At 34.5% G+C, this 15,242-nt stretch overlaps 1 long non-coding RNA gene across 9 annotated transcripts; it reads left to right on the forward strand.

Annotated features, from left to right (window-relative positions):
- The first annotated feature begins 2,545 nt into the window (after window positions 1–2,545).
- LOC113356733 lies at window positions 2,546–14,946 on the forward strand. Of its 9 annotated transcripts, XR_003363145.1 has the most exons (10): window positions 2,547–2,691; window positions 2,991–3,030; window positions 3,394–3,737; window positions 4,246–4,345; window positions 4,694–4,807; window positions 5,095–5,357; window positions 5,713–5,792; window positions 6,754–6,871; window positions 13,753–13,865; window positions 14,736–14,946. It is a non-coding gene; the product is annotated as an uncharacterized LOC113356733 (long non-coding RNA). The 9 variants fall into 9 exon arrangements; XR_003363143.1 differs by having other exon boundaries at window positions 13,753–14,946; XR_003363144.1 differs by lacking the exons at window positions 13,753–13,865; window positions 14,736–14,946 and adding an exon at window positions 11,730–12,021.
- The last annotated feature ends 296 nt before the right edge of the window (window positions 14,947–15,242 follow it).

A 15,242-nucleotide genomic window follows, 5' to 3' on the forward strand; every position in this document is an offset into this window, starting at 1 on the left:
AAGGATTGCAGCAAGAGAGGATGTAAACGCATATTTAAACAAAAGGTATCCATTACCAAAGGATGTAATTACCTTTACAGAAGAAGACAAATCCCTCCATAGCGATCATACCCGCCCCCTCTATCTCACTGCTAAAGTAAAGAAGGACACTTTTAAAAGGGCTCTCATCGATACGCTCCAACGTTCCTTAATCTGATCCCATTACACATTCTAAAAAGCATAGAGGTAAGGAGTCCGAGATCAAGAAGTTCCAAACGAAGATCCAAAGGTTCGGCTGCCTCAGTCAACACACGATTGGAACAATCAACTTGGAAGTAAAGGTCGGACCCATCCGAGCTATTGAACTGTTCCATGTGATGGATGTTAATACAGCTTACCATATTCTCCTAGGACGGCCCTGGCTGCATAAGCATGGTGTCATCTCATCCACATACCACCAATGTATCAAATTCATTCTCAAAGGGAAGCAAAAGCATGTGCAATCAACTTGGTGGTACTACTCAGTCCTAGCAATAAACAGATTGACAAGCTACATTACTTGTATTCACTAACATAAGGCAATCAAGTTGAACTACTACATTGTTGGATAACAAAAATGTAACCTACAGCTTGTCCTAGGATTCAATATGTGATTCAGCATGTCATGTAGCTTAAAACTCTGGTCATGACGCAAATCACTCGGGGCTGCGTTCCTCGTGAGAAATATATTCATGGCAATCAGTGGAAAAAGATGAAATATACACATCAAAAACTACATTGTTGTATCTGAAAAACCCAAACCACCAACAATACATATGAAAAACTAACAATATGACCTAATATTCAGTTTGTGAATGGTTTTGATATTCACTAACAATAATCAGTTTCATTGTGTTTCAAAATCATTGTTATGAAAAGGTATGAGGTTTGTCTCCATGATAGCCAGAGCTATCAGACGGACATCGTTCGCCGGGGACCCGATCCGAAGGTCACGAAGCTCCGGATGGAATAGTCATTGGACGGCTATTAAGGACTCACGGGTTTCACAATTCGTACGAATTTGTTTTCTATATGGAGATCATTGCGATGTTTACCATAAAAGGGACTCCTGACGTCTATAAGTGGCTTTGTGATGATTATATGGAGATCATTGCGATGTTACCCCATATAGAAAACACTAATGGTACCCCTTCATCTGCCTACCCTTTGAGCTAATTTTCCTACCCATCAAAAACATTAATTTCGCATACCCGATAAACCACGAATGTCTATCATTTTGTATCGCGTATTTTCTAAACAACGTCGCTAGGGTTTTTGGAGTAGACTCCAGATTCATCTCATCAACCACACAAAATCTAACTTCACTAAAGCCCGGCTAAAATCTGAAATTCTTGATTTCAAAACCCTCCTTGTTTTCTTCAACGAAACTTTTTTAGTTCTTTTTTCCCATCAGTTAAAACCCCTTCTGAATTTTAATCCAGATGCCTACAATCTTATGTCCTAATGATGTTGTTACAGATGTCTTCTCTTTTGCACAACGATAATAAAGTCGCTGGACAACGATCGTAAAGTTGCTGACGTTGCTGCACAACTTGTGATTGATTATATCATTTATCCATGTTTGCTTGATTCACATTGTAAGCAATCAAACTGTTCCCTGCCACCAATATGATAAGAATAAAGTTTTGCGAAATGCCACAGTAAAAAGAGCAAGCAAATGAATAGGCTGGGAGAAATCATTCCAACACTTTGTAATGGAGTAAAAAGAGAGCTATACAGCACATCTCTGAATATTGTTGCACTATGAACTTTGAATTTGTAGTTTTTATTCTTGTTGTTAGAGCAGCTATGAAATGAAACTAGCATGGAAAAGGTCTCATCTGCAGTAACAAAACACTGAAATTCAGACTGCTATAATTCCGCAACAGCTACTGCGAACCCAAGATCTACTTGATTTTAGCGTCGCTGCCCCAATTGAAGAAATCAAAAATCGAGTTGAGTTTAATCCGTGGTGGGTTGGAAACAATCTTCTTAAGCGTAAGTGTGCCTTCTGCGAGTATGATTTCTCAATAAGCACGAGGCTATGAGCCTCCCCTGTACAAACCAAGATGGTGAATCACTGTTTCACGGATTTTTCAATGATTAAACAAACATTGGTCCCTCGCTCGCGGAGGTAATAAAGTGAAGTTGCATTATGACGCTTCTTAGAACATACTCCAACTCTCAATTTTTTTAAATTTCAACTTTAGTTTGTTGAAGTTTTGATAGTGTCATTGAATCTTATATGTTTCATCTCTAATGAAATGAAAATTCATTCCCGACTCAAATTACGTGCTCTATGTGTTTCATTTGTTATAATTGATAGCTTATAAACTCATAATATATCGACTGTTGCATTATAGATGTTTTTTTTCTTCCGTGTGCAACTTCAGAGAAAGGGTATGGATATAAAAAATTTCTAACACCTCAAAGGATTTCATTTTAACTAAATTATAACTAACATAACTAACGGTTGGGGGTACCATTAGTGTTTTTAGGGGGTATATAAAGGAACACCCTTTTTTTTATCGGTCCTTCTCCTTTCCTGTCCTCTCTTCTCCTTTCCAAACACAGATGAAAATCATCGATGGATGGAGTCACTACACCTCCACCATCTGTACCTGTATTCCAACTGTAATTCCAACTGCAAGATCACTCCTCCTCGTCAAGTTGGTAAAAAAACGCCCTAGATTTTATTTTATCTCTTTTTACTATTCTATCGATTTATGCTGAAAAGTATAAATAACTAAATCTAATTCTCAATTCATAAACCCTTCATCTTTTCTTTTCTCCATGTTCTTTGTCTCTTTTTATTTTCCAATCAATGAACCCTAACCCTTTTATTGTGTTTTGCCAATCAATTTTCAGTTCTCTTGATAAACTACTAAATCTTATTTTATGTTGGTAAACCCTATTCGGCTATTCCTATTAATCTATTTGATTGTCCTCTGTTCTGTGTTTTTGGATTTCAGGTGATAAATTCTGTTGTGTGAAGCGGGATAGCCGAAAAAGGTAAGCATACCGAAACCTGTAATTTTATCCTTTCTTTGCTTCTCTTTTTCTGATCTAATTTAATTTATAACCGTGCTATAATCTCATAACCCTGTTTGTTTCGACTTTGCAGCCATCAACCCTATAATCCATAGAGTATACTTCATATATAAAAAAACATTCACATCTTCTTACATGATTTTGTTCACCCTATAATTGGAGGTTATCAACTATTTATCAAATTGATTTCCTTTCATGTTTCAATTTTGTGTGATAGCCTGATGCTGTAAGAAAACACAATTTAACATATCCTGTTGCCCAATTTGTAGAGCTATGTTGGTCCATATGTGAAAAGGACTTTGAAAATGACTCTATGTGTGACAGATCAAGCTTTGGTTGTGATGAAAGATGTTAGTGGTAGTTCGGATTTCAATTGGAATAACCCAAGCTGTCGAACAGTACAATGGCAATGGTGCCAGCGAAAAAAGCTTTCCATAAGTCTGCTGGTGCCAGAGGCTCTGGAGATGTTGGGAAATCTAATGGGAATGGCTCGAAAAGGTGAATCTAGAGAGTAAGAAACTATGATGTTGAACGTTTTAATCGAGAGCATGTAAACTCAGAACCAGTCAACGTTAAGTTTCTTCGACAAATTAATAAACAAGAATTTTGGACAACATCAGTAAGGGTATGGAGGAAGCTAATAGCGATTGTGATGCTAATAATTCAAGGTAATGAAATCAACTAATTGAGTCAGTGTGTTCTATTTACTTTGAAATACTTAAGTGACTGTTTGATCCTCACCCAGCCAACGCTGGAACATATCCCAACTGGTGAAAATAACAAGTGATGTGAATATAGCCATTGTGAATATAGCCATTTTCACTAGCCAAAGTCATGAAAAAATTAAAGTAGCTAGATTGTATATGTTCATAGATTAAGAGGGCTTTATTGAGCATAATCATAATTCACAACTATGAAAAAGGTTTGTACTTTGAACATGAATTAATGTTGTCGTCTTATACATATGACTGCCGACAATCTTTTCTACAGTCTTTCACCCTTTTTAGTACAGTTATACTATTCCAATTTTAAATAGAAATAACGTATGTTGCATGCTTACTGAAACTTTGTCGTCCAGGTATAATACCACACACCATCAAGTACCTGCATTCACTTAATGACTTTGGGACAAACACTAACATGAGTCAGTTGTCTTTTGTGTATGGTGTTGTGTAGGATGACAGTGTCAATGTGGTTCTGCATGTTGGTCTTAGTTTCCTGCATCTTGGAATATCGTCTACACCTGCACATTCCAAGTTGATCAAGACATCTATAGGTGAGTACTACTCAACAGAATCTTAAGAGGAACACATGTTTGATTACCTTCCTTCGATCAATGCGCATCTGACCCATTGATGTTAATTTAATAGTGATGCCTTTCGCATTACAAACACTGCCACTTCTAATCTTTGTGCATATAACATGAGGTTCAAAAAATGTCATAAGATATTATTGCCTGTGTTAAATGCTCATATGCGTGTTGGTTCTGAATTGTTAGCTTAAATTCTGTTCTTGAACCCAGGCTTAGCTTTGTTGCATTTATTCATTGAACTTTCTAGCTCTGTTGCAGCTTCCTTTGGTCTTCATCCTGTCGTAGAGTATGACATTAAACTTCTCCATGCAGGTTCGATTACATTCTTGATGATTTTCGTTATGTGAAGGTCCAGTTTCTTTAAATGCATACGATGTTCGGGTTAACTACGTTATCAAATTTACTGGCTTTAAACTGAGTTCTTGGGTATGTTCCAGGCAATTTATTAGAGTTTTTTTTTTTTTTTTTTTTTTTTTTTTTTGGTTAATTAGGTTGAGATGATGATGAGGTCAGCAAACATAACCAAATGATTTAAGTTGGATTTAGGTTTAGATTATCAATGATTTCTTAAATAGGATTTTGGTTTTACATTGATTTTTATAATGGGTCTTTATTTTTAATAAATTTTCTGAGTTGCACCGTTTGATTGCTAGAGATGATCAGCAAGGTAAAAATGTGGATAGTTAACCAAAGGATTGTCCAATTAATTGTAGAGCTTATCAGAAATTATCATCGTGGTAATTGTAGCACATGCTTTCATATCGTCTATGCAAATAATGACGATTGTCATCCAAGGACAAGGAGATGAAGACAATCTTTATTTTTTCGGCAATGAATCAGTAGAATGTGTAGTTTAAAATTGATAGCTTTGCGGCGACGCCGTCGCCCACCATCTATCTCTCTTTGTAAGAGAGATTGCCTCAAGAATCCTTAGCTGGCATCCACATCTCACCAACTTATAGCTTGGAATCCCACTGTGAGTATTTTGTGACGTCATTAAGATAATTAAATCGTCAGATTGAAGTTGTTCCATTTCAAGCTTCTTTCACTTTTTTTCATTTCAACTTTTGATCGATTAGTAATTATGTCTTTTCGTTAACTATTTGTTGAGAAATGCTTGGAGGAATTCTACATTTCCATATTTTGACAGGTTTAGAAAAGGAACATAATATAAATAAATAATATTACTGTATCCTCATGGGTTTTAAACGTATGGGAGAATCTATATTTTGCTTCTTTTTTCTTTCTGCTACTTCTTTGGAAAAGACAGTCCATATTGTTAACATTCGCTTCCCTTCGAGGTCTGTTAATGAGGTTTAATCAACTTTCAGGAGCTCTACTCTCAACTTTGACAAAGGTGGAAAGCTGCTCATGACTTTGTTACTGAATATGACTGTTTTCACTTTTACAAGTAAGCTAAAGTGTAAATTCTCTATTATATATATTTTGATTCTTATGATTCAATTGTGCTTAATTGCCATTATATTAATTCCGAGTCCCCACTTATTAGGAAATGATATTTGTTGTCTTAGCTCAAATGGAAGAGCACATGGTTCTCAACCATGCAGTTGTGGGTTCGATTTCCACAGATGGCAAATTTAATTCAGTAGGCTAAAAATTTAAATGCCTTCGATGAAAATCTTAGCTCTGCAATACGTAGTACAACACATAGGTATGTTTAAATAGCACGCCATATATTATCTTGGTTTCTGTAGGAAAAGAACGCCAACAATCCTAATATTAGATTTGTTGCTTCTCTTTTTTGATAATGGATTCAAATGAGATTTGTGGAGGCTTCTTTTGGAAGAAAACGATTCTTGACTAGCTCCAGTATAATTACCTGCGCTATTTCTCACCACCCCATCAACGACCGTGATTGTTAGTTATTTAATTATAAATAGTCTGATGATGTCAGGTGTTGGCGTCAACTTCGCTGATATATACTGATTTTGGTTTGTTGATTTTATATTGTATCATGTAGTTGATATATATCTGAAGCGAACTATAACATGATCTTGATATGGGGTCTTGCCTATATGGAATCTTTTTACTATTTAAATATAGCGTCACTCATTTTTGCTTCATATAGTACCAGTGAGGCTTTTCCTGTCAAAGAGACCCAAAGGTTGTTATTCACACCATAAAGATATATGATATACTTTTATTTCTAGGATAGCGGAAATAAGGTAAAAGAACCTCGGATTACAAAGAGCAAGCGTCTTTCCGCCGAATGTATGAAAGAACCATGGGTTTAGTTTCATATCTTTGTATCATTGTGTTTGCACCAAATTCTTGGGATTAACCTTAAAATATTTTATTTTTCGTTGTCCTGAATTGTCGAGTTACTTAGCAAGCACCTTGACGTCGTGCAGAAGAAGCTCAGCAATAATGCAAAAGAAGCTTCGGAGAAAAGAGACATGGCCTCGCAGGAAGTATACATTATGAACTAATCGACAACGTCACATCTAAATGTGCTGTTCCGGAAAATTGGTAAGAATCCCAGTGAATTATATTTGTGGATTTTATCGTGTCTGCAGACTTATGGATCTAAGAATGGGAAAAATACGATTCAGTCCAAAAACGCATTAAAAAGTACATGTTAGTCCATCCCTAGTTAACTAGGTACAGTTTAGTCCAAAAGTTATTTCAAATATGGAAAATACACATATAACCTTACTGATTTACAATTTAGCTCAAATATTTACAGTTTAGTCCGCGATGATGTCAACAATTTTAAATAACATAAAAATAACTACAAACCAATTTATCTTTCGAACTGTTGGTCCAAAATTTGCAAATTTTATATATTTGGAAAGCTCTTTTCAAGATCTACAAAAAGAGTACCCATATGACTATATAATTTTTATTTTTTTAAAATCTTAGTTTACACTACAAAAATCTAGAAAATCCAAAGACAAGATAAGGTGCACCAGTTTGTACACCACATGCAACTTGAATCGTCCACATAAGCAAAATCCTAGCCTCATCTACCGAAGCGAATCCACCCGTTGGTGTATCCCAATCAGGCTCATCCTTGTGCATACAGTATCTGCTACCAGTGTCTCAAATGCACCTGATAATTTAGCATGTACAACCTGCTACCACCTTCACATGAATTACTCAGTCAAACTACAAAATAGATGCAATCAGATTCAAGTCTCGATCTCAGAAAAACAAGGAGAAATTTAAAAAACAAAATTAAAACTGAAACTGGAAAATCATCAAATTCTTACTACTGAAAAACAATAACACAGTTCTATCAAGTTCAAGTTCACACAACAATATAAACTGGTGGTGCATAATACTATACTCAAGTTCAAATTCACACATCTTGGGGCACACCTACAACACACCACATATATATATAGTGCTCATGCAACATATTCCACGTTGGGAGTAATGATAGTGGGAAAAAAACAGTTCTCATTAAAAAAAAAAACAAATTTCTATTTGAGAGTCATGCCGCTACATACATGTTAGCATGTGTAAAACTATGTATACACTAACATGATACAAGATATGCTCATCATTATTGAGCCTTGATTATAATGTCACACACATATGCTCATGATACAACACGCCACACCTACACTACTGAGCCTTGGAAAGATATGCCGCTTCAATATTCTGGCATCGAGAGCAGAAGAATTAGTGAACAAAAATGCACAAGTGATACGAAATCAATTATATATGAGAAATTCTAAAATGATACAAGTACGGTTAACAGTTTTATAATCATGATGTTTGGTTGTATGCATTTTCACGTTTAAAATGTTATTCATCCTTATAAGCTAGGTTGTGCGTGTGAGAGAGAGAATACATTCTCAACAACTATTGGGTCTTTCACCACTACCTCTAGACTGCATGTCTCTCCCTGCAATTTACAACCCTCAAAATTTGTAACAAACACATTTTGTTCTTAGATTTACAGTACAAGAAATTATGAGTAACATTTTGTTCATTAAGGAGCACTATTATGTACACATGTAATTTCTGTCACATGTGTACAACAATGTACACTTATATTATAGGTGTACTATTATCTATCATGTAATTTTTGTCACATGTGTACAACAATGTACACTTATATTATAGGTGTACCAATGTGTACACATCTAATTCATGTGACAACAAAAATAATCAGAACCTCTTCAATAGCAGTTGAGCACTAATCCAGGTATACATGATTTTCTAAACCAATTCAAATGGCCCTTTATTTTGTTGTTAACACATACAAAGCTTAGGTACATGATTATAATGTCATGTGATATTCGTCACAATGGACAATCATAATTTGAGTTCAACTCACCAAAGGCAGACCTTGAGCAGCTTCATCGAGGTTAGGATCAGATGACAACTTCTGGGGTGACCATTGTGGATATTCATCTCAATTCATTAGCTTGCTTACCCCTGGAAACCGATGTTCACTTGGAATTCCCAGCAAGCAACCTAGCATGTACGGAAAAAAATCAGTCAGTTCAACAATTAGTGAACAACTCGAAAATTCTGAGCCAAATACATGCCCATCTGAAATTTATTAGGTGCAACTATAAAATTCATTTCAGTCCAGACTGGTTATTTTGTTAAAGTTGAATTACAAAATTCATTTCAAGTGTATAACTATGTACACGTTAACAATAAACATGTGCATAATTACAAAATTCATTTGAGGGTTTAGAATCTCTTGATACAAGAGTCGAGACTGTCGCTTCCCTATCTTCAGCGAGAGTGCAAGAAGTTGAATTATGGGAGTGCTAGAAGTTGAACAAAAAATAACAACAGCCAAAACAATGGGAGTGCTAGAAGTTGAATTATGCAGTTTAGAGTTTGAGACTAAAGCCTGGCCGAAATAAAATGTCTCATATATTGCAAGGATGACACATTTTATCGTCCTTAACTACCTTACTCTTGGATAGAGCTTTATGCGATTACCAGCAACAATAAGGCATTTACTTAATTTACATATTTCAGATACAGGAAAAGTAGACTAATACAGTTGACCAAATCTATAAAAAAGCTGAATAAAAATTGGTACATGCAAAAACTACAAGAAAATATAAATATTAAGATGGAATGAACAACCTAGCAACACCTGGAGTTGAGTTTATTATGATCCTTACATAAATCCACCAATATTAGCTTTCTGACCATCCCAATAGAATGGGAAAAGATCATGATACTAAGAGGCCAAGTATGATACTAAGCAAGTATTGCTAATAATCCTACAAAAAGCTAAGTTAGATGTCATCATCCAACAGATCTTATCAATAAAATATCTAGTCCAAAAAGCAACATTTTTACTCAATAACAACTAACAGATGTACAACTATGTGCACATTAACGATCAACAGGTGTACAAATATGTACACATTAAAAATTAACATATATACACATTGAGGATCAACATGTGTATAACTATGTGCACATTAAAAACCTTAGCATCAACTATGACATTCATTTCAAAATTTAAAGTGCCTAAAAATGTAGGAACATTCCAAAAGAAATCTAAAACTTTGTAGAAGAATTGACGGCTGCTAAAGATGGGTACCAATATTAGCTGGTAACAATATTGCTAAAGGAATCAACCCATGTCTTTAAATTCAATACCACTGAAAAAATGATAAAACTAAGATGGCTTTCACATAACCAACTAAGAATTGTGTTGGCTAGTTAAAACATGATAAAACTAGCTAGAAATACATCTTAGTAATCTAATACATGTATGCACAGTAGCCTCCATATCAACTAAGAATTAGTTAATGAAAATTTTGTGTACACCATTTTTACTTGTTTAGTTTTAGAGTTGCAGATGTCACATGAGTGAACTTAGAAACGCAAGAACGGGGCTCATGGATAGTGGTAAAACAACCTGTTCGCACTTCCTCACGGCATCTTTATAAACATCGTAATACCAGACAAACAATAATGGAAACGGCAGTTAATAAGATAGCATGCCTGCAGGAATATGCATTATATATGGAAAGAACAGTTTGACAAAAATCTAAAGATGCTTGCAATGTATTAGAGAGCTCCACCTCAAGTTGTTCCATCTAATTTTTGTGGGACAAAACTTCATAAAATTTTCGACCTGATCAATTGATTCGTCAACCTATTTCTAATTCAACATAATTTGATAGGTCAAGTCATGCTAGAAATCTTCATAATGACATTCACATGTACTTTGCAATCATATAAAGATAAAATAGTGAATATCGTTAATGTATTAAAAATTAGAAAGTTGAACCAGATTTTTCCAACTTACTTCTGCATGACCTGGTAAAGACGCAATCAAATTTTTTAACGAGTCATCATTTGTGTCAACCCTCGGAAGCTGCAAGAGAAATGATGTATCAACAAATGCACAAAAGGCGTACTCCAAACTAAAAGTATATTGCCTACTCAACAGAAAAAACCATGTATACCGTATAAATGATTAATAAACTATACTAGAAATTACCAAAACTACAGTGGAGGACAAAAAGATGGAACAATTCAATCATCATTTGTCCCGTATTTTTTATAGTAACAACTAACAATGGTTAAACTAAAGATTGCATTGATAGTTTCTAGCAAAAGGGAAACAAATGGAAATACACATACATTTGCGAATAGTTACCAACATATAAGAAATGAAAACAACAAAAACACTTACTACCGCTAAAGCAAATGATTCACAGTATTGAAGCGGAATAAATTGAAAGTCATGTTTAGTTTACAGGGATGATCTCTAACAAATCTAGTGAAGTTTTTGGCGAAACTTTTATCTCAAACTAATTACCAAGATGAGATGCTTATAGATCTAAACTCTGATCCCGAATCGAATAAGAAGTTAGAACTGAAAATTGGAGTACTTAGCTTTATGTAACCATAATACTATTTCTAAAATCGATTTCGAAATCAGTAAATTAACAGTTGCAATCAAATTAAACTATTAAAATAAATTAACTTCTCTTTAAATGGTTTTCAATGATGAAATCTTTAAATTAAACCGAATCTCGTTGACTATCCCCTCCGTTTCGAATTAATCTCCAAAAATATGTATTTATGATCACGATTTAGACTTTTTAAATTGAATCAACCTAAATAATTGTTTGTTCAATTATCAGATCTATAGTTGCGGATTGAATTTTCATTGAGGAGCGATTAGGTTTTAGAAGTTGTTTTCCACGAGTGATGTTTCTAGTTTCGGCGTACAAAAAATGAAGAAGAAGAAACCAAATAATGAAAAAGGAATATTACATCTAATTGATGGGTGTTTTTGTCTTGACAAAAAAGTGTTTTGGACTGAATCGTTCAAAAATTGACTAACTCGTTTCAAATTGTGTAAATTTGGGCCTCCCAATACTAGGTTTGAGAGGTGTGGACTAGAGCGTTCAGAGCCCACTAAAAAAGGGATTAAACATAAATTTCTACTCTAAGAATAGCCGTTGGGCCCATTTCACTTCAGATTACTGCACCGGGGAATTCAAACAACCCACCCAACGATGTGCTTGCTGACATAAGCATGGAGCATGTGGAGTCTATTGCTAGCTCTTTAGGCTAAACGTATATACGAACCAACTCCGGCGCTGAATTTCCATATGTATATGGACGTGTAATTGTGTATCTATCTATATTTGGCATTAATTTAATAGTATCCATCCCCGTTTGTGTACAGAACAACCGTTGCCAATTTTTTAAAATTAGATGATTTGCACGAACTTTGTAGTAAGACGAGGACGACGTGGGTACACCAAACGTCGTAAATCAAAACTGTGAATCAGACTTATATATCCATCTGTCATTATCTTGAGAAAGTGGATGTTGAATGCTCTGTATGTCGGCCGATGCATTGGGCTGATGACTAAATCATTCAAGAAGAATCTAACCTTCGAAAAATGTTCACCAAAGAAAAGTAAAACTAACTCTATTGCTTGAACCACCAAAAGCTTGGAGGGATCTATGTGACGTTGGTGATGTCCCAAAATTGTCTGCTGATTACATGCAAGAGTACAATGCTTCGAATGCAATTACCAGTCTTGGGCCCTAAAAAGCAAGAGTTCAAAGTGTTTTTTTAGTACGCGTGGACTTAAAAGTGTTGAGCAAGAAAAAAAAAATGTTTTCCACTTTATATAGACGATCCCAATCATGCCCGAGTGTTCGACAAAGATGTACGTGAGCCAATTCAACATACCATTCGCAATAACTATTCTTTGGCACATGAGATTCAGAGTGGCGTCCTATCAAGAACACTATGAAAATTATTATGCCATTACAAAAAAACTCCGGATAAAAGGCGGTACAATTTACAAACAATCGCCAAAGCGATTATACTTCCAGGAGATGGTCCTGACATACTAAGTGTCCCCAATATTTTTATTCACCTAAATGAGACTTTCCTGGGTCTACGAGTGACACCCTGTTTACTTGCCTCTACATTACGTTTTGTTTTTTCCGTATGACAAGTTGAGTTGGAAAACATACCAGTGATTGACTAAAAATTGGAAATTAGAACTCTTGAAAACGTTAATCCATAAGCCAAAACTGAAAATCATAATGTTAATCGACAAAAAAAGAGAAAGGGGACTAAAAGAAGTTGGATTTCAAAAATTGAGGAGAGCAGAAGATATTAACATGCATTGACCCAAAAATTTACGGACAAACAAAGAGTGAGTATGACTATGTATGATAATGTGAAAGTAGAGATAATTGGTGTGTAAACTTTCCATAAAAGTAATGCTTCGCAATGATGAGAAAGGTACTCGGAGTCTCCACAACATCGGGATTTACGTACAATCGTTGTTTATGCCCTGGAATATATTTAACACATTCTACTAAGGGTAAAAAAAACATAATTAAAATTAAGGAAAAAGACGATCGTACAAAACAATGGTAGAATGGATCGGCTTTTCCATGACATAGGAAACAACATTGACTAGGTTTTTTAAAAGAATTACGTAAAAAAAAAATCTTTTTTGAAAAATAACTTCGTTTGACATTTTTACAGGTCATTTTATTTATTTTTATAATTTCTTGAACAATTTAACTATAATATATTCCTTCTAGCATAAATTGTTATGAATGATGGGTGTGGCTGAAATTGGTGAGAACAATTATTTCTTTGGAGATCTTTTTGAATCGAAGATTGTGATCAAGGACAAGTAATACGAAGATGGATATTCCAGCAAAGCTGTCTAAGTTGGTGAATGATCTCTATATTGTGTTGATGTTGTTTTTGCTTCCAATTTTTGTTTCATGATTTATTCGTGGCATTTTATTTTATTTTTAGTCTGTTATTTTTGTGTTTACCACAATCATTAGATGCTGAGAAATATTCGCTCTTATTTTAACTCTTCTAGATGAGGTAAAAAGCTAATCATGGTATATTACAGATGCAGTTATTTGGCAAATATTTGGGAGGTTCACTACTGTTATTATCATATTATCCTCTGATGAAGAGGATAATGTTGTTGGGTAGCATGTGTGCATGGAGCAAGGGGATCAGGTAAACCCTATTCTTGCTACTACCTGTTTTAGTTACTCTTTACAAGCATGAATACTATTGACTACAGTAATTTGATGCGAAAAAATTAATTTAACGTTTTTAACCAATTCTCTAATAACTATGATGACCATAAAAGTCAGCTAACCACATAAAGGTGGTGCCCGACCGCATGCTCAACTTGTCCAAGGCTCTTTATGGGGATTTAGGTATAGTTTTTAGTTGTTCCTTTGCCTTTTTTTTCCATGCTTTGAACTTCCTTCAATGAGCGTTTGAGTAACAACACCGATATGAAATAGGAAATGCACTTATTTTGTTGATTTACAAAAAGTGAAATGTTTGTGGAAAGCTTAGTGTTGATAAGTGCAAGAGTAATATAACCTTTGGTGCAACAAGTGTATATTCAAATTTAATCCATATCCAATATGTATTCTCTTCGACGATTTACTAAAATTGCCAAGTCGTTCAGGTGGTGATTTCTTTCGCTTCATTCATTCATTTGTTTTTTGTTTTTTTTTTGTTAAACATAATCGTCACTTATTTCTCTTTGTTTTTCTTTTTGTGCTATTTGATTTTCCAAAGTTTTCCTTACTCCAATTACCCTTCGGTCGATCTCAAAAGCTGAACTTCCAACTTGGTTTCTGTCCATGTTATAGTTAAGTTATTTAAATTGAAAATGTGTGTGTGTAAGTGTTCCTCTATTGTGATTGCTTTTGAAGGTTTCCTATCTTTGATTAGGGATGATTTAATTTTTTTTAGCGTACTTCTCATTTATAATCTTATCTTTTAAACTGAATGGACTACATGTGGGCTATACTATTTTTGAAAAATAAATACAAAAGTAAACATAAGCATCATTTATTGTTGATTTAGCATGGAGAAAAGGTGATACATCAAGACGACATTGAAGTCAAGCCTTATGAATTAGCAAGAAGAAAATATCAACCATTAGTTAACTGCCAATGATACTTACAATTGACTGTACGATATTAATTTGAATTTTTAAATTCCTTCATGGATACTGGCCTTTACATTGTTTTTATTTTTGTTTTCTATTTATTTTTGCTATTTAGTAAATATGGTGCGCAACCTGAAATGAAGCATCAAGATTGGTATGCAAGACAATTTACCAAAGCTTAATTAAATTAAATATTTTATTTTTTATGGTTTTCATTTTTATGGACGCCTAAACGAGCATTTTTCTATTTTATGAATTATTCGAGATCTTTCAAGGTTTGATGACCATTACAAGTTTTCATCATCACCCATATGCATTTGTGATGTTGATTGGTAACTCGAATTGACCAAAAATTTAAGACTTCTACGATATCAAGATGCATCAGATTGTCCTGATTGAAGAACCCAGTTTTCAAGTTGAAA

The sequence above is a fragment of the Papaver somniferum genome, chromosome 3 (genome assembly GCF_003573695.1).
Source record: "Papaver somniferum cultivar HN1 chromosome 3, ASM357369v1, whole genome shotgun sequence".
Lineage (NCBI taxonomy): Eukaryota > Viridiplantae > Streptophyta > Magnoliopsida > Ranunculales > Papaveraceae > Papaver > Papaver somniferum.